The sequence below is a fragment of the Narcine bancroftii genome, chromosome 2 (assembly GCF_036971445.1).
Source record: "Narcine bancroftii isolate sNarBan1 chromosome 2, sNarBan1.hap1, whole genome shotgun sequence".
Classification (NCBI taxonomy): Eukaryota; Metazoa; Chordata; class Chondrichthyes; order Torpediniformes; family Narcinidae; genus Narcine; species Narcine bancroftii.
Genome location: NC_091470.1, coordinates 163063649 through 163083480, shown reverse-complemented (window position 1 = coordinate 163083480; position 19832 = coordinate 163063649). Strand labels below are relative to the sequence as shown.

The window sequence follows — 19832 nt, the reverse complement described above, 5'->3', positions numbered from 1 at the left end:
CATGCTGCAGGTCTAAATTAAGTTAAATCTATGTCTTAGTTTAGTCGCATAACCAAACTGAAAGGTCAGGAGATTTAAATTTTTTAATCTTTTTTATTTTTATCTTAAAAGAAATTGCACAATTCCCTGTTTGCTAACTGGAAACATTTCTGAGGACCTCTACTTAGAATGTTAGTTTCTGAACCATTTACATTCATAGAGCCTGCCGGTCCTGTGTATAACTTCACAGTGTAGTCTCTCTATTTTAACTTGTCATATAATAGAGCAACCAAGATCTGATTTGTGCTTTAAAAATAAGCGCAATTTCATTTACGATTGGCAATGAACCTCGAATGCCATGTGTGAATTTTCATTAGAAACCAGTAAAGTCGACTGATAGAACCCTCTCGTCAATGAAGAACTATGTTTATTTTGAGCCGATGCTCATTGACTTTCATCCTCTAGATTCTCACAATGCTCTACTGTGGATGCACTGAACTGCTGGGCTGCCAATTTTTACATTTATATAAAATATTCATGCCATTATCTTGAACGTGAGTGAACTCCCTGGTGTTCTGGTCAATGATCTTCTCTCAATTTGTGTCACTTAACTGGTCATTTGCATATTGCTGTTACTGTGCTATGTTCAAATTGACCTTTTTTTTCCACATTGTAATAGTGACTACATTTTTTTTTAAAACTATGTGTCATTTGCATCCTGATGTCATTAGAGATGCAAATCTTTCTTACATTCCTCAGGGCTTATTTGGAGAAAAGGAACTGTTGGTGTTGAGCTTATGCAGTCCCAAATCACTTTTCCCAATTGTAAGTTCTGTAGCCGCACTCTCTGCATAGAGCCTGCATTCAGCTCTGATCTCCTGGCAATTACTTTGAGAAGTGCAAAGGCCTGGAAAACTCCTTGGTTTAATGTGGAATTAAACAGCTAGGGTGGCACCATGGAGTAGCAGTTAGCATCACAGCGCCTTAGCTTCAATGGCCCAGATTTAATCCTGACTTCTGTGCTATCCACCTGATGTTTCCACATCCTCCTTTTGTAATGGTATGGGTTTCCTCCAGGCAGGTGCTCCATCCACTCCCCACATTCCAAAGATGTGCTGATTGGTTGTCTCACTGTAACTTGTTCTGTGTCTGGTTGAGCAATAGAATCTGGGAGGAGTTCAGATCGGATTCAGGTATTGTCAGAGTACATTCCTGACATCACATACAACTCTGAGATTCTTTTTTTCCCTGTGGGAGTACAAAGCTGTACCCAACATTCATATCCAAACAAATGAAGAACTGTAAACAAATCGAGTTGTTGGAAAAGTGCAGAGAATCAAATGAGAACAATGTAAATGAGTTTGCTGGAAGGCATGGATGGTGGGCCAATGGGAATGCAACCAGGTGAGCCACTTTTTCCTCCATTTGGGGTCTATATTTCTTGCCAAAGCTCACACTTCTCAGAAGGTGATAACCAATTCATGAAATGGTATCCCAGCAAGAATACGAATTCAAGTTTTCAACATTGCAACCACAAAAGGCAGATCGGTTGGCATTAGGGGGGGCGGCACAGCTGGCGAAGAGGTTAGCACAACACCTTTATAGCCCCAGCGATCAGGAGGGGGGATTTCAAACCCCGCGCTGTCTGTAAGGAGTTTGTACATTCTCCCCATGTCTGTGTGGATTTCCTCCAGGGGCTTTTCAGTTTCCTCCCACCATTCGAAATGTACTGGGTATAGGCTAATTGGATGGCACAGACTCGTGGGCCGAAATGGCCTGTTACCATCTAATTTTTTTTTTAACTTTCCTTAACTATAATCTGAGACCATGAAAGATACAGTTTAAAGACACACCCTTCATTGTGCTCAATATGAGCTTCATGCGTTACAAACTGAATCTTGAGATGTGACTTCGGTGGTTCGTCTTTATGGCACAGTAACAACCCTTTGACTTGCCGTGGAGCATGAAGAGCAGTTGGGAGTTCAGAATGAAGGCTGCCAATATACCAGACAGTGAGAGAGTGGAACTTCTAGTCCAATGGAGTGCACAAAGCAACACCCATGTAACTGGCACCAGGAGTCCAGCCCACAGGACAGCCACTCTTGCTTTTCTCTGGCAAGAGAGGATGAAATGATTAGTAATAGAGCCTCCATAAACACAATTATGGGGAGAAATCCTGTCACTTTAATTTTAATTTAATTTACCAAAATAGCACGGTAACAGGCCCTTCCAGTCCATGGCTTCCCAAATGCATCAATTAAACTACAAACCCAATACTCTTTTGGAGGGTGGAAAAAACCTGAAGGAAACCCATTCTGTGATGGGGAAAATGTACAAACTCCTTATAGATAGTGCCAGATACGAACCCGGATCACTGGCACTCTAATGGCATTGACTAACTGCTACACTAACCTCCAACACCATCCCAGAAAGAGGCAGGCACTTAAATATTTATTTCTATGATTAACCTAACAGGCACCAACACTGGCAATGTAGTCCTTCCTCTGCTTTGAGGTTGAGTTGGCATTCTTCAGTGAAACCATGGATGACGGTGTTAAGGTGCAGCATAAAGAATTATCTGAATTCTCCTTGATATTTCCTGCTGAGAACATTCAACATTCTTTCCCCCTCATGTACTTTGTCCTTCTCTATTCATCCTCCTTGACATGTTTGACTTCTGGAAGAAGACCTACTAGTGCATTCATGTCGGGGACTTATCGCTGGGATAATGGAGACCTGTGCATTTTTGCACAAAGCCAGCAAGGACTCAGTCATAGAATTGGGAAATAGAGAAAACAAATTCAAAGCAATATATTTTTCTCTATGATAAGCGCTGGTGGGAGGCCTGTAAGGAGCTGATTGACTAAAACCTGGCTGTTGGATGGTCACTGTGCTGCCAAACAGCAAATCCTGGTATCAGGTCAGCAATGCACACTGATGATGTTGGGAGCTGATGGTATCGTCCCCTTGGCACCTTCCCCTTCAGCTTCAGGAAATGCTGCACTTGCGCCCCACACCTCCTTCCTCACCAGCAGGTGAGACCTTAAAACTGTTCTTCCAAGTGAAGTGGGAGTCACCTACTGCCTCCGGTGCTCCTGTGGTGGCCTTCTCTGCATCAGAGTGACTGGACACAGACCGGGAGATCGCTGCGCTGAGCACCTTTGCTTTGTCCAGATCAGTGACAGAGATTCAATTCTGTGCCCCACTTCTGTCTGTCCATGGCCTAAAGTACTGTCAGAGCAAGGACACCCATAAATCAGAGGAGCAACATCTAATTTTCCGAATCGGAACTCTCCAGCCCGAGGGCATTAACGTTGACTGCTCCGGTTTCTGCTAGCCTATTCTCCCCCCCCCTCCTCCTTCTGTCTTGTTTCCTCCAGCTCTCCATGCCTTTCCTTCTCCATTTATAGAGCCATCCCCCCTCCCTCTGTTTGCTAGTGTGCCCTGCCTCCCTATTACCTGCTGCCTGTGGGATTATGCTCTTCCCCCTGCCCCTCCACCCACTATTTTGTTTGGGTCCTGCCCACATTTTGCTCGTATCTTGATGAAGGGCTCAAGCTTGAAGCATTGGTTATCTTTGCTCTATAAAGTACAATGTTTGACCAGCATTGTGTACTTATTTAACCCCGGTGTCTGCAGACGTTCATTTTCTTTTCCATGTGTTAATATCTTTCAGAAAACCAATCTATTTTTCCATTTTACTTTTTCAAGAGGAGAAGGTATAATCAAGGCTGATCAACAACCAATCGTTTGAAAATTAAACAACTTCCTTTTACAAGTGTAGAGAAATCTGATTGTCTTTACACTCTCAGTAAGTAGATATTCCACTTCACGTGAAACAACCAAGGGAGACAATTAACTGCAACCAGTTCCTCAATGGTGATATTTCTTCCATTGACTTAACCACCTTTTTTTTTAAATCATTAACACCAATGCTGTTACAGTGCCAGCGACTTGGGTTCAAATCTGGCGCTGCTTGTAAGGAGTTCTCCCCGAATCTGCGTGGGTTTCCTCTGGGAGCTCCGTTTTCCTCCCACCCTTCAAACCGTACAATGGTTGTCAATCAATTCCATGCTATTGGGCGGCACGGGCTTGAGGGTCGGAATTTAAATTTAATTAACCTTTGGTTATTAAGTGTAAACACAAATAATTACATAGTCTAGAATTTCCCTCAGTGATTATGTGGCACCACAAATTCCCTCTGTGTTGAGCTTATTATTTGAATTTTTCTTTTTTTCAAGCTTTCCCTTAGGATCAAGGTCTTGGCTTCTCTAACAGAAAACCCTTTAAGCTATTTGATGAGAATATCCAGAAGTTCCAAGAGTTAATTAAGTGTAAAGTGAGGCTTTTCTGGATTGGATACTGAAAGCGAAGATCCATGACCTAAACAACAAGAAAGGCAAATGGGCCTCTGAGTCACGACTAACCACAACATGTGGATGCTTCATGAGCGTTCTCAAAAATCCAAGGACACAGCCCACTGAGAACACCAAAATGCTTCTCAGCTGTGATCCATTCTTGACAAGGGCGGCAAGGTTAGCGTAGCGGTCAGTGCAATGCGGTTACAACACCGCAGTCAGGACTGGGGTTAGAATCCCGTGTTGCCTGTAAGGACGTTGTACGTTCTCCCCATGTCAGTGTGGGTTTTCCCTGTGGGCTCTGGTCTCCTCCTATCACTCAAAACGTATGGCAGGTTGTAGGTTACTTGGGTGTAATTGGGCGGCCTGGGCTCATAGGCCAGAAGAGAAACAGAATATAGAATGCTATAGCACAGAACAAGCCTTTCAGCCCTTGATGTTGTGCCAACCTATATATTCCTACCTAAATTTTTAAAAAATTAAATTCTTCCTACCTTGTAATCTATTATTATTTCATCCATGTGCTTGGCTCAGAGTCTCTAAAATACCTCCAATGTTTCAGCTTCCACCACCACCCCTGGCAAGGCTTTCCAGACACCTGTGTAAAAAAAAACTTACCCCTGATGTCTCCCCTAAACTTTCCTCCCTTCACTTTATACAGATGTTCTCTGGTGTTTGCCACTCCCACTCTGGTTAAAAGAAAGGTGTTGGCTGTATATCTTATCTATGCCTCACAGAATATTGTAAACCTTTCATCCTACTACACTCCAAAGAGAAAAGCCCTAGCTCTGTTAACCTTGCCTTAATATGACTTATTTTTCCATCCAGGCAATATCCTGGTATATCTACTCGGCCCCCTCTCCACAGCTTCCACATCTTTCCTATTATGAGGTGACCAGTGAGCACAATATTCTAAGTTTGGCCTCACCAGAGATTTGTGGAGTTGCAACATGACCTCTCAACTCTTGAGCTCAATCCCCCTCACTACTGAAGCCCAGCATCCCATAGGCCTCCTTAACTACCATATCAACCTGGTCAGCGACCGTGAGAGATGCTTGTATTTGGACCCCAAGGTCCCTCTGTTCCTCCACACTCTTTAAGTATTTGTCCATTGACTCTTTACTCAGTCTTCGGATTTGACCTTCCAAAATGTATCCACTCACATTTATCTGGATTGAACTCCATCTGCCACTCTTCCACCCACCACTGCATTATAGATAACACTTTCCATTTTCTACTATTCCCCAGTTTCATCTTCAAAGAAATGTAAGGACAATATTCCAAATTAAAATCTTATCAATTCAACAAACCAGACTCTGATTGGCAGATTTATGTAGCTTTAATTGGTTGATATAAATGTATAACTTCTCATCAAGATTTTCATAATGCTGAATAAACAAAGCATTCAGTTATGTTTAAAGACATAACAATATAAGATAATGAGACAAATTAAGATGATAAGAAATGATTAAGACGAATTGAAAGAGAAGTATTATGAGCTTACATCTCCGAAGCAAGAGTCTGCACGGATATTATGACATATGACATTATAGTTACCACAGTGACACTACAAACAATACTTACCCTTAAAGGGATAGGTACAACATTACCAAGAAGCAAAAACATAAGGTTTTAACCTTTACACTGCATTCTGTGTATACCCCTTGGGGTTATCCTTAATCCTACTTGCCAAGGTCTAGATAGCACCTGGGGATTGGAGCCAGGTCTCTGGTGCTGTAAGACTGCACCATTGTCTCCTTCTGTTGATCTGCCCAGTATTCTATCCTCCAGTATTTCAGAATCTCATGAATGAAGACAACTCCAAACAGAGCATGAATGAAGCCTTGTGGACACAGGATTGCAACATAGCCCTCAGGTCTGAGTCTTCAAAAATCCCTCAATATATGAATGTACACCCAGTTTTAGGGGAAAGGAAGTTTGCAATGAGGATGGGATTATTATTTAATTTTTTTTTAATTAGGCATACAGAACGGTAGCAGGCCAATTCGGGCCTATGAGTCCGAGCCGCCCAAATTACATCCCATTAACTTACACCCTGGTATACTTTTGAAGGGTGGTAGGAAAGCGGAGCCCCTGGAGAAAACCCACGTAAACACGGGGAGAATATACAAACTCCTTATAGACAGCACGGGATTCGAACCCTGGTCCAGTCCCGATCACTGGTGTGGTAAAGGCATTGAGTTAACCGCGACACCAACCGTGCCACCTGTTATCCTTGGTGGTCTCATATTTATACTTACTCACTTTTAGAAATGATTTCACTTGCAATCTATTGAAAATCTTATAAATACCTAGTTGTAACCAGACAATGCAATGGTAATATTCATACCCTGTTTGTCCATCACCACATTCCATCACTCAGATACATTTTTCAAATTATTTTCAGACAGCTAATTTCAACTTGTTTCTTTGCGAGATGCTTGTGAGAACTGAATTCTCACGGTGGGATAATAGTTTTCAAACGGACTTGAGATTCTGTCCTGTAAATCCATCCGCTGCATGTTATTGTGTTATAGATAATTCATACTGTAAATTCAATTGTGAAAAAATGTATTCATTATAACTGAATACAGAATATCATCTGACCCAATATATGTATAATTCACCAAACTGAATGTAAAGTGGCCTCGCAGCGTGGGACCAGCCAATCTCACTCCCACGGAACATCGCAAGGTCACCAGAAACCCATTCATTTATCAATGCCTTTAGAAACTAATAACTTTGAACAATCTTTTCACTTACTCCTTTATAGTAAAAAATTGTACCTTTTAGACCCTGTTTGTATTCATCACCCCTGGAAACAGATGCTGAAATCCAGAACAGAAAACAAACTGATGGAGGAAGTCAACAGGTTGAGCAGCATCCATGGAGTGAAATGAACAGTCGATGATTCGATTCAAGACCCTACCTCAGGAATGAGAAAGCAGAAGGGGAGCAGGAGGTATTAAGAGTATTAAAGAGGAGAGGGGGATTGGTCAGGTGATACCGTGGGCCAAAGAACCAAACTGCGGGAACGGGAGGGTGGGTTGCGAGACAGAGACCATTGGAAGGAGCTTCGGTGGATGGAGGAGGGAAGGATGGGGGATCACAGGAACCACATTAGAGAGGTATGTTGGCCAGATGGGGGCAGTGTAGGAGAGGATACGGTGGAAAGGGTGTGTGAATACCATGCAGCAAGAAATTCTCCCAATTGGCTGAATTCACATTGAAGGTTTGCTGGCATTTCCACAAAAAAAACTCATTAACCGGCTACCATGCTCCAGCTTTCCACCACACTGCATCACAGAGTCATGGAATGCACAGGAGGTTAGGTGCATACACATCCCACCTCTCACTCCATCCCTGGGTCCTCACCATTCCATGACTTGTTAAGTTGAGAAGTTTACATTTTTTTTTTAATTTAAGACACGCAGCATGGTAACAGACCCAGGAGCCCATGCGTCCCAGATACATCACCCCGTATGTTTTGAAGGGAGGGAGGAAACCGGAGCACCTGAAGGATATCTACGCAGACACGGGGAGAATGAACCCGGATCACTGAAATAGCATTGCACAAACCACTGCTCTAAGCGAGACGCCCAGTAAATAAAATTACAGAAAACAATATACCAAAAAACCCAGAGATCTTCCTCCTAAGTAACATAAAAAACAAAGAATTTGGAATTGATTTGGATGGTGCACAAAAAGGATTTGTTAAGATAGCTCTAGCCGTAGCAAAAAAATATATTATGTCAACCTGGAAATTGGAAGATAATTTGAAAATACAACAATGGTATATAGAAATGAATAAATGTATTCCATTAGAAAAAATAACATATAGTTTAAGAAATAATATTGAAATATTTGAACAAATATGGGAGCCATACATGAAACACAATAGAGAAAACCTACCGGGGACATTCACCACCTAAATTAACGAAGGGAGAAGGAAATGAAAAGAATTGTCTCAGTGGAATTTCTTGTTTATTTTTATTGAATGACAACATTGCTTGACTGGTTTAATGTATCTTAGATTTTGTACTTTAAATGGATGGGGGGGAGGTAGGGAGGGGGGGAGAAAATGACACTGTATATATTTGAAAAGGAAAATGTATGTATCATGGTCAATGTGGTTTATGGTGTGAAAAAAAAACCTGACATGGCCATGACTGGGGATGGTATCCCAGCTTATCAATCACATCGAAGAGGGTTACTGACCTTCACTAGAAACAACTTTTTCTTTTAAGTCTGACCTATATTAATGTTTTCATTTGTTGCATCAATTGAATGAGTTTTAAGTTAAATTATTTTTTGGCAGGTTGTTTCCTCAAAAAAATTTTTTTTTAGCTATTCCAACATTCCTCTGAACCACTAGGGGGTGCTTGGGAAAGCACAGCATCATTGTAGTCTGGAGGTGGGGATTTACTCTCCGCTGGTTGCAGATGGTAACAGTTGTGCAGTGGGAGCCCATGCCCAATGATCAGTCAATGAGGCCGTGCATCTAGTAGCATGAGGCATCGGCTGGTGTACTGTTAAGATCTGATCTCGTAATTATGAGGCTCAAGATCTATTCAAGATCTACTTAACCTTTGAAAAATGCTGTCCTTTGAAAAGTATAAATTGATGCCTGAGCGATGCACTAGATAGTAGAGGAAGTTAACGGGTCAGACAGCAGCTGTGGAAGGCAATAGATAGTCAATGTTTTGGGTGTAATCCTTCATCAGGATTATTCAGGCCTCACTCCATGAAAGGTTTTACCACATTTAAGGAAATATATAAAAGGAAGTCGTTCCTCAGTCATCGATTCATTGGAATAGATTTGCGAGCGATTTTCTACCATAGTTGATCTTCTTTTGTGAGTCCAAATAGTGAACAAAGCGTACCCAGCATTTTATAGGCTGCACATAGGCATTGAGCTGTAGAATTAATAAAATCAGCTCTTCCATTGTCCTTGACTCGTCGGTTCCATGTGCAAAATGTGACTGTAAAGAGGTGCTCGTGGAATAAAAATCCAATCAAGTTTAATGTTGTCCAACTGCGCAATTGCAACCCGGCGGAATAGCGTTCTCTGGTCCTCAGTCCAAAAGATATTCCCATGCAGCATGCATTAGCTGTTGCCATCTTGGAACCTGAATATGTAATTAGCGAACAGCATAGGCAAGTGGAAAAGTAGCCTGTAGGAACATTTCTGAAAGGGGCAAGCCTTGCCTGTATTGTTAATGGTGAGTCATGAACAAAGGATTTAGTCCTCATACAACAATGAACCAGGCTAGTCACTGTTTTGCATCTAATTCTTTTGGTGGTGGGGAGGAGGGGTTGGAGAACAGTCCAAGCCCATACAATCCTCAGAACTTGTCCAAGATGTCCAATTCTCCATCAAAAAACACCTATTTTTCCACTGGATCTTTTTCCTTTAGGACTCCATTATTTTTGTGAAAGATTCAAGATGAAAAATACTCTTTTATGCCCTGGTCCAAAACTCTGTCCATTCTACCTTGATAGGACACAGTACAAGTAAGTTCTCATTTGGTTTTAGCATGAGCCTCAAATTTATGGGTCCAGCATTAGGCACTCTTCGTCAGTACAATGCCTTTGACAACGTGTACTGATTCATCTGCAGACCCACATAATCTTGTGTGGTTCCCCTACCCTCATGGCCCAATTACTTTCCAGCTTCATAGAGTTGCGTCTGCTGTAGGTCAGGTAGAAGTGTGTGTATTAGCCATTCAAATTGGGTGGAGATTTTTTTTTAACTGTAGAACATCTGGATTTTCCACATATTTCATCTGGTGAGCTGGGATAGCCACTGGTAAATATCATTTGGAAAACCAGCCCTCAGATGGCAGCCAGCAGTTCAATAGTGGATGGCCCATTGTTCAAAACAACAGATAACTCAAGTCAGATTTTGCAAACCCATAGTCACAATGATTATTAGCATTACATGCATGAGGTGGAAATAGCATGTCAGACTAACATAAGGCTATTTCTGTGATATCCCTTAGCAAAGTGGCTAATGTGTACCCCAACTACGAAAACAGGGTGAAAATAATGAATGATAACAGAGCTACCTTTCAAGGTAAGTGCTATTGTACAAATAGGCCTCAGTTCAACTTTTCATCTCACAATCAGTCCTCGTCTATTATGCAGTGTGATTTACCAGCCACTTAAACTTTGAGTGTCCCTCTAACATTTTGGTTAACATTATGGCTCACATTTTCAACACAAATGAATTGGGGCTGTTGGATTAGGGGGTTAGGACCCATCTCAATAGCAGTATGTTGATTACTGATTAAAGAGAACATTAATATTGATGCTTCACTGAAAATGGAATTTCTGACCCTGTATTTACTGATACCCACACCACCCTATACTGTTGGCTTCAAATATTAATGAATTGAATAATTGACATAATTTTCAATTACAAAGCAAAATGGCCCAGTACAATTAGTGTGAGTCATTCATTCCTAACCAATCTCAGTTGGGATGTCCATGTTACACCCACATCAGATTAAGTAATATGGAAATACTTATTTCATGTAATCTTGTTTCATGTGAATACTCGTTAAGATGTATCATCGTTATTACAGAGTAGTCTTTGCATGTGCTAACCTTCCAAATACCATATGTGGGTTGTTTTTTTTTAGCTTTTTCAAAGTTGTTCACAACAATCAATGAATTGTCCTGTTACCCAGTGACAGTGATGCCTAGGAGTGAGGACTGTAGTTAAAACACCAATCAACAAAAATAAACTTTAACCTGTTTCCAGTTGTCATCAAGCTCCACGACGTTTTGCTTTTAAAATCTCTCTGATGTTCCTGGCATTTCAGCGCGTCGTCCAGACAGTCTATTTAGTCCTACAATAAGGGACTGCTGCGGTGTCAGGGTTGCTGTCTCTTTTCTGTGCTGCATGCCTAATTTGCCACCTGCCCACTCCCACTGACAAAATACTAAAGCTCCAGGATGGACTTCGTGGTCCAATTTTCCGACAAGCATTGAGGCTTGGGTTCAAATACTGAGGAGAGGTAATGCAGGGGTGTTAGTAACTTCGGAATCTGGGCCCAGTAATGTCCGCACCTTTGGCCGAGAGAAGGGAAAACTTGAAGGAAAGGAGAAGATTGCCTATATATTCAAGAGTGTAGATGCAGGAAAATATTTTAAAGCAGTGGAATTAAAATCAATTAATAGTCTGCATAAAATTAATCACTTATAACAAAATTATAGCTATGCATGAAATAGCAGACTGACATTTTGTTATTATAGTTGGCCTTGCTCAATTTGTTATCTGATTGTGAATACCAATAATTTACACTTATTAATAATTATTTATATTTACAGTTTATAATTATAGTCATTATAAATCCAAATGATCATTACGAACCAATAGTTGTCAGATGGTGTCGCTGGCTTCATTGACTCTCTAACCATGCTGAAGTCAAATGCTGAAGTCATTCTTTCTGAATAATCCCAACATCACTCGTGAACACATAGTATAAATAGCTGGGAGTCTTTCCTCCACAAACCCTGATGACAGAAGCTTCACAGCAAATGGACCAAATTCTCACAGAACAAAAGATGTATGAGGGCTTGGGGCATAAAACCTGGGCCCGGAGCAGGATGGAAAACTCTAAGCTGATAGTATCATCTCTCGCTGATTTATGGCTTATGGTTCTCATTGGTGACAGCTAGCCATTTAAAGGAAGTGCTGCTGCCCCATTTAGATGGTAGGATAATTGAGCTGATCAAGAGCTTCAAGCTTCCTGACTGGCACACAGGAGGGAGATGGATGAGCTAGTTGAGTGGTGTCTCCACAACAACCTTGCACTCAACATTAGCAAAACCAAGGAGATGATTGTGGGTTTCAGGAGGAAGTCAGGGGAACACGACCCAGTCTTCATTGAGGGCTCAGTAGTGGAGAGGGTCAAGAACTTCAAATTCCTGGGGGTCAACATCTCTGAGGATCTGTCCTGGAGCCTCTCTGTCAATGCGCTCACGTAGAAGGCTCGCCAGCGGCTACACTTTGTGAGGAGTTTAGGGAGATGTCACTGAGAATAATTGACATGACAATTAATATGTCACTGAGGACTCTCAAAAGCTTCTACAGGTGTACTGTGGAGAGCGTTCTGGCTGCTTGCATCACTGTCTGGCACAGAGGTGCCAACACTCAGGACAAGAAAAAAACTCCAGAGGGTACCACTCTTCACTCCATCGAGGACATCTACAAGAGGCACTGTCTTAAGAAAGCTGCCTCTATCGTCAAGGACTCCCACCATCCTGACCATGCCCTCTTCACTCTGCTATCATCAGGAAAAAAGTGCAGGAGCATTTAGAGAGACAAGAACAGCTTCTTCCCCTCCGCCATCAGATTCCTGAATGAACAATGATCCACGGCCACTGCCTTTGTGGAAGACACTGCCATACTCTGTCTTTTTCTTGGTACTATTTTTATTTACTTTGTAAGGTGGTTTATATCTGTTTGCACTGTGTTGTGCCGCAAAACAACAAATTTAGTGACGTGTTCAAGACAATACATTTTGACTCTGATTCTGAAAGGAAGCTGATTGCCGGACTCTGTCACCAAGTCAACATCAGAGGCCAGTCCAGAGAGAGTGGACCCAACCAATGTCACAAATATGATTGCAGTCCTATATGCCAGACCAGTGGCCCTCAACCCTTTTTCTCCTTCAGTTCACCATAAGCATTCCTTTATTTACCTATTCCAGCCCATTCACAGACCACCAATGGGATCTTTATCTTGTTTTGGTGGATATACTATCAGAGAATTTTTGTTGCTGTTAACTTGACAAGCTGGTTTCGCATATCACCTGTTTATTATATCAGCAATATTTGTCTCATTGTATTTCTGTGGGCCATCTATAACAAACCCACAGATCACATGAAAAAAAACATAATTACACTGATAATTTTGTTTACACTGCTGACCACAGTTAATGAACACTGATCCAAACCCAGGAAGATGTTATTCCACTTGATACTTCTCTGCAACTCTTTGCTGTAGTTGACCTAGGCTGAGCCATTTCTATAAGGGGTATACAACCCAACAGTGAAAGCTCTTGGTGCCTGCCACATTGACCATTGCCAGTGGGCTGATATCACCTCAAACCGTGCATCTTGGCGCCTCACAGTTCGGCGGGCAGCAACCAAGGAGAAGAAGACCACAGAGCCCACCTCACTGACAAAAGACAAAGGAGGAAAAACCCAACACCCAACCCCAACCCACCAATTTTCCCTTGCAACCGCCGCAACCGTGTCTGCCTGTCCCGCATCGGACTTGTCAGCCACAAACGAGCCTGCAGCTGACGTGGACATTACCCCTCCATAAATCTTCGTCCGCGAAGCCAAGCCAAAGAAAAAAAAGAAAAAAGATACAACCCAACGGTGAAGTGAACACTTACAGGGCTGTTTTCTACATTTTTCATTGAAGATAACTGCGTTGAAGTAACAACAAAATAAATCAAAGGAAGTTAAATATCAATTTCCTTTCCTGTTAACTTGGCGACTTAACACGACAGCACTCAAGACAATGACTTGCATTTTGAAGGCAATGATAGTTATCTTAATAATAAAATAGGTTTAAAATAAAAATTCCAAATGGATGCATCATACATTCTTGTGACCGACCCAGCAATCTTCAGTTTGGGTATAATTCCTCTAACTCTTCCTGCGCTACAGGGGGGGGGGGAATGCATTTGTTGAGCACCTTTCATAACATCAGAGTACCTTTACATATCATTAGAACTTTTAAAATGTAGTGACTATTTGTAAGACTGGAAACATGGAATAACAGCTAGGTTCATGGCTCTCAAAAACAGCAGTGAAATTATGTTTTTCTTCGTATCAGATGGTATTTTTGTTAAACTGGTCAGAACTTTTATGAGAACTCTCTCATTCTTCATCAAAGCTTTTGTTGTGTGTGAATTTTATATATACATGTAAAAGGGCAGACTGGACTTGTTTTAGTATCTCATTCCAAAATAAGTAATATAATTAATAGTCAACCTTCAGTACATCTGGACTGAAATATTTACTGAAGCATAAAATTTCTTTGGATTTAAAATATATTATTCAATATTAACCATAATTATAATTTTAATACTGCAATAATAACTAAAATCCTGCTCCTCAAATTTGATTGCACTGGGCTCAGCGCACGCTTCCTGTGGAGTCATGGCAAACCGGGATGGACAATCATTTATAATGCTATCCTTTCAGTTGCATCTGGGTTTACCCTCAGATCAGTGGACAAAAGATTCTCCTCTCAGCCAGTTAAATGGGGCTTAAGTAAAATGAGCTGAGTCTTTGTCAGCCCCGGTGGACACATTGCACAAAACTTTGCACTATCCATCACTAACAAGAAGCAAATTGGGCATACAGTTCTTTTTCTGTTTAAATGTCAGAGAAGGTAGCCAGAAGATCATCTCAATTATTCTCAGACATTTTGACGAGGCCCTTTTTTTTTCTTCTTTTGGCTAGAAACAGCTGAATTGAACTGCAGTCCCGAAGAATGTGAGTTTTAGGATTTTGATTTCCAACAACCATGCAGTCTGACAAGGGCAATGATCCCCTTGCTTGGAGAGCTCTTGCTTTCTTATTATGACTAAATTAGCAGAGATGCAACAAGCCAAGATAGTAATCAGAAGTAAAAAATGAAACTGCTGGAAAAACTCAAAGGGAAACAAAGTTTCTTTTCCTTTTTCAATCTTTTTATTGATTTTAATGTACAATAAACAATGGATGGATACATCATTAAAAAGATTGCAATATACAACAATAATAATAGCATCTTCATCTCGCCATTATTCAATCAAAGAGAAAAAAGAGCAGAGAAAACTCCTTGTACAAATCTAATAAAGAAAGCAAATCATAACTAGAAAGCCTTGGATCAGCATTCATCAAACATAAGAAGCCTGGTCCAAAAGAGAAACTTATTAGTCTCAGCAAGGGTCAATAAATCAAAGAAAACCTTAGAAATTATATCATACAAAAATATTGCATGAATGGACACCAAGTTTCTTCAAATTTAACAGAGGGATCAAATGTAGCACTTCTATTTCAAACAGGCCATGGTTTGAGAAAGCCATTGAACTATAATAATAGGCGGAGAATTGCTCTCCTCGCCATCAGGGTGGTCAAAGCGATCATCTGAAGAGCAGAAGACGGACAACGGCCTACATCTGAAGAGCAGAAGACGGACAACGGCCTACATCTGAAGAGCAGAAGACGGACAATGGCCTACATCTGAAGAGCAGAAGACGGACAACGGCCTACATCTGAAGAGCAGAAGACGGACAACGGCCTACATCTGCTCCTAAAACTTCAAAAAGAGCAGTTAAGGGATTTGGTCGTAAATCACTTGCAAAGATTTCTGAAAGAGGAGCAAAGACATCTTTCCAATATCTTTCTCGAACCGGACAGAACCAAAACATAGGGTCGATAAAGCCACTTGCGAATTGCACCTATCACAGATTGGATTAAAATTGGGAAACGTACAGGCAAACTTGCCCTTGGACATATGCGCAGATAAATTACTTCTCCTAGATCCAGATCATTCAAACCCCTTTTCTTGTCCCAAGACTTTTCCTTAATTGCTGAAAACCTCAAGCTTTTATTTTTGTTTTACAAAAATTCTCTTCTTGCACCACTCCTGGGTTATTTTTGACCAGGATTTTTAATCGGAAATATCTTTCGGAGGTTTCAGAGTTCCATGTAAAAGATGTTCTTTCGTCTTTTATTTCATCTTTGCACAGGGACTTTTTTGAGCACATTATTTATTACTTAATATTTTTTTCTGTATTTGCACAGTCGGTTTGTTTACATTTTATTTCTTCATTTACATTCTCTCTTACGTATGTATCTTTGAATTTATATTACCATTAAGTAGAAATTCTGCCTGGCCTGAAGGAAAAAAGAATCATAGGGGTGTATGTACGCTGACAATAAATTTGAAATTTGAATTTGAATTCTCTTCCTGGAAAAGAAAGGCCTATTTGTGATGTTCTCCCCTTGCTAGGACAGATGCACCTTGACAATGGGAAGAGAGATATATCCTGCACATCAATCATTTTTTTTTTTGTGGTAACCGAAAATTAATTGGTTTTCCGAAAGGAATTTTGTTTACTTGCAAGACTTGGGGTCCAAAAAAACAGCAAGGAATTGGACTGATAAATCAGTACAATTCAAGAACATATAATAGATCATTCGAATCCTCTGAAATCCTGTGCTCCCTTAAACCAAGAGCTAATTGTTCAGCCCCAACGAACGATAGTACTCATGTCCCATTAAGAAATAATATTCAGGTTTCACATTTCCTTTAATTGCTAAGGGGTTAAAAATTAGATAGGGGTAAACAGCCAGGTGAACAAGAGAGGCAGGAAATTATGGGCATTATAAAGAGGCAAAGAGAACCCAAGATAGAGATAGACAAAGATGGAGAATTTAAAATTATATTTCAGTGAGGAACGAAATGGAGGGGAACATAAAAGAGGAGGAAGACTAAATAAGCTGACGGTGAAGTGATAGAGGGATAAGGGGCTAGAATTTCATTGGGGAGAAGTCACAGAAAGTGGGAGAGAAGGAAGTGGAAGGAATAATTCAATGCCGCTGGAAATGCGCCTTATTCTTTCCACTGTCCTCCCCCAAGAGTCACCTCAAGGCTTCCATCTAGTGGTGTCATCAAGTACCAATAAAACATTTTGGGCACAGGATGTCTAAGCGTCAATGACTTAAGGTTGGGATTCCATGACCTTTGGATGGGGTACAGCAGATACATTATGATAATAGTTACAGTCTCCTGAGGTTTAATCACCTTTGCATGTCAGAGAGAGTTCCTCTTTTCCTGAAACTTTTTCTTGTGCTATTCCCTTTTCCAGGCAAAATGAGTGACAGTGGTGGTTTGGGGTGATAGTCTGCACTGTAACAGAGTCTCGGGATAAGGAACCTTGGATAACTTAGGCTTTTCCCATAATTTGTCTGTCCAATCACAAGTAATGATCCCGCTACATCTACAAATCCACTCCTTATTTTATCTGTGCAATTTTACATTTGTTTCTGAATGTCTTTTGTGTTAATGCCCGTGGAGAGGCACTATGATTAGGGAGAATATATTTTGTTCCTGTTCAGGGTCAAATTTACTTTTCTCCAGCTCACTGGAATGAACAACTATTTGTCTCTTAGGTTTGGGTGGCACTATCAATGACTTTGCCCCCCCTAATCATGAACATGGCAATTTTCTCAGAATATTATGATAAGCTGGCAGGCAATGTCAAAAATATAGTCAGATGTTTTGAGCTGATTTAATCAAAAGTGTCACATCAACCACCACCTTCCTACCTCTGGCTCTCATTTGAATCTTTCTTTATACTATCAGTGAACTTTCTCTTTGTTTGAGATCCCAAGAGCACAATGTTTACATCTACCAATCTGTTCCATCCATACCAATCGTTCGCCCATTCTTTTCAATTACATAGTCCCTCAGTCACATCACGACGTAACAATCCCACCCTTGGCTGACAACTGTGTTACAAATGGATAATATATGTTCTGAGCTGACTCATTTTCCACACTGTACGGCCTTGTCTTCCTCTTGTAAACCCCACTGTTGTAAATTGGCTGAGGTTAAAGGAAGATCAAACACTGACAATTTTACTCACCAGTCTGTGCATGTCAGTCAGTCATTTTGCTGTACCCAGTTGCCACATTTCCTCATTGCAACGGTTTAACTCTCTTACCTTCTGTTTTTATCCTTTCCACTTTGTTCTCAATGCAGTGTGATCACAGTTGTCTATGTAACACCCAGCTCCTGTTCCCCATCAGTCATTATTTCCACAGTGTCTTGGTGGATTAAACAATTTTGACCTGACCTCTCCTTGCGTTTCCTTTTGTTGTGTGAAATCTTACGTTTAAAATCCAAGTCTTGAGCGAAAAAGGGATTTTGCACATTTATTTTTCCATCCAAATTAATTGATGTCAAATTAATCTGCTCCTTTGAAATGGAGCTGAATGTGTAACGAGTTGGAAATGGGATGGGAGGGGGTGGGGGGTGAGCAAAACCAAAGATGGCCATGTACTCATAGGGATTTCTGGGCTGGGTGGTTTAGCAGAGTGTCTTTACCTGTCAAGAGTACACTAAGGTGAAATAGTTGAAATGTGATGAAGAGATTACATTTTTCTCATGTATATTTTGTGGGTTGGGGAAGAATTTACAATTAATCTGGTTTTCAAGAATTCATAATAGGAATGTTGAACTGAATAACAGCAAGGTTTCTTGGATCAGTCTTACCCAATGGTTACTACATCAATATCTGGTATGTGGCATGAATTCTAATTCTCTACAATCTCATGCCTTGGGGATGCTTGGAACAGTTCAACTTCTTTGATAGAAAATGCACAGCAAGTATTCCTATTATATCCACTACCCAGGAAATGAATGAGGTGGTGCCCACTGATCAATTCACCTTGCTAAAATGATCTGAATTAAAATATTTAGAAATTAATTTTCCCTGCCCCTCTCAGAATTTTATTGAGGCACCTACCTACATCTTCTTTTCAATCTTTGTTTATTGGTTTTTATAATAAATACAGTACAATGAAAAAAAGGGAACAAAACTGAAAATGCAAGATCACATACCAAGATAAAACTGCAAACAGTATAAATCAAAAATATTATATATATATAACCCACCTAACCTACTCTATTGAAAAAAAACAAAACAAATCAGAGTGGCTTATACTGAGGGCTGCATATATTTTGTAGCTTTTGATTCATTCTACGAATCAAAAAGAACAAAGGGAAGACTCTATTTCATCTGAAGAGTAAGTACATCTAATCGCATTAAAACCATTCACATCAAATGAAAATAAGTCATAAAAGGTCACCATGTATCTTCAAATTTCACTGATGAATAAATACATGATATCTAATTTTTTTCTGAACTTAGGACATAATAGGAGAGAACCGTTGAAACACTGTTGGAGGTCTAGAGTCCATCCATTTGAATAAGGCAACTCTTCTAGCCAACAACATGGAGAAGGCCACAACCCATTGCGCAGGTACAGAAAAACTCCCTAGTCTGGTTCAATAACCCCAAAAAGAGCAGTTGTTGGATTGGGTCGTATACCTACATCTTGCTCGCAGCTTAATGAAAGGCTTAGGCCCAAAATGTTGCTTAGGCCCAAACCTGCTGAGTTTCTCCAGCATTGTGTTTTGACTTGCATATTTAATTTCTCAAGATCTGGGTGATACTGGGATCTTCATCATTGATTGTTCACCCGCAATTGATCTTGGAAAGGTCTGCGGTCCTTCTGGTGATGGCATTTCCACAGTACTGTTTCAAGGGGAGTTCCAGAATATTTGGAGTGGCACGGGTAGCAGAGTTAGCCCAGCACTGTTGAAGTGCCAGCAATCCGGCGCTGTCCACCTTGCACTTTCTCCCTGTATCTGCGTGGGTTTTCCCGGAGGGCTCCGATTTCTTCCCACCA

The 19832-nt window shown here is 40.7% G+C and overlaps 1 long non-coding RNA gene across 1 annotated transcript; it reads left to right on the top strand.

Annotated features, from left to right (window-relative positions):
• The first annotated feature begins 7144 nt into the window (after positions 1-7144).
• LOC138752500 (uncharacterized) lies at positions 7145-19397 on the top strand. The gene is made up of 3 exons (XR_011350697.1): positions 7145-7299; positions 10340-10413; positions 19292-19397. It is a non-coding gene; the product is annotated as an uncharacterized lncRNA (long non-coding RNA).
• The last annotated feature ends 435 nt before the right edge of the window (positions 19398-19832 follow it).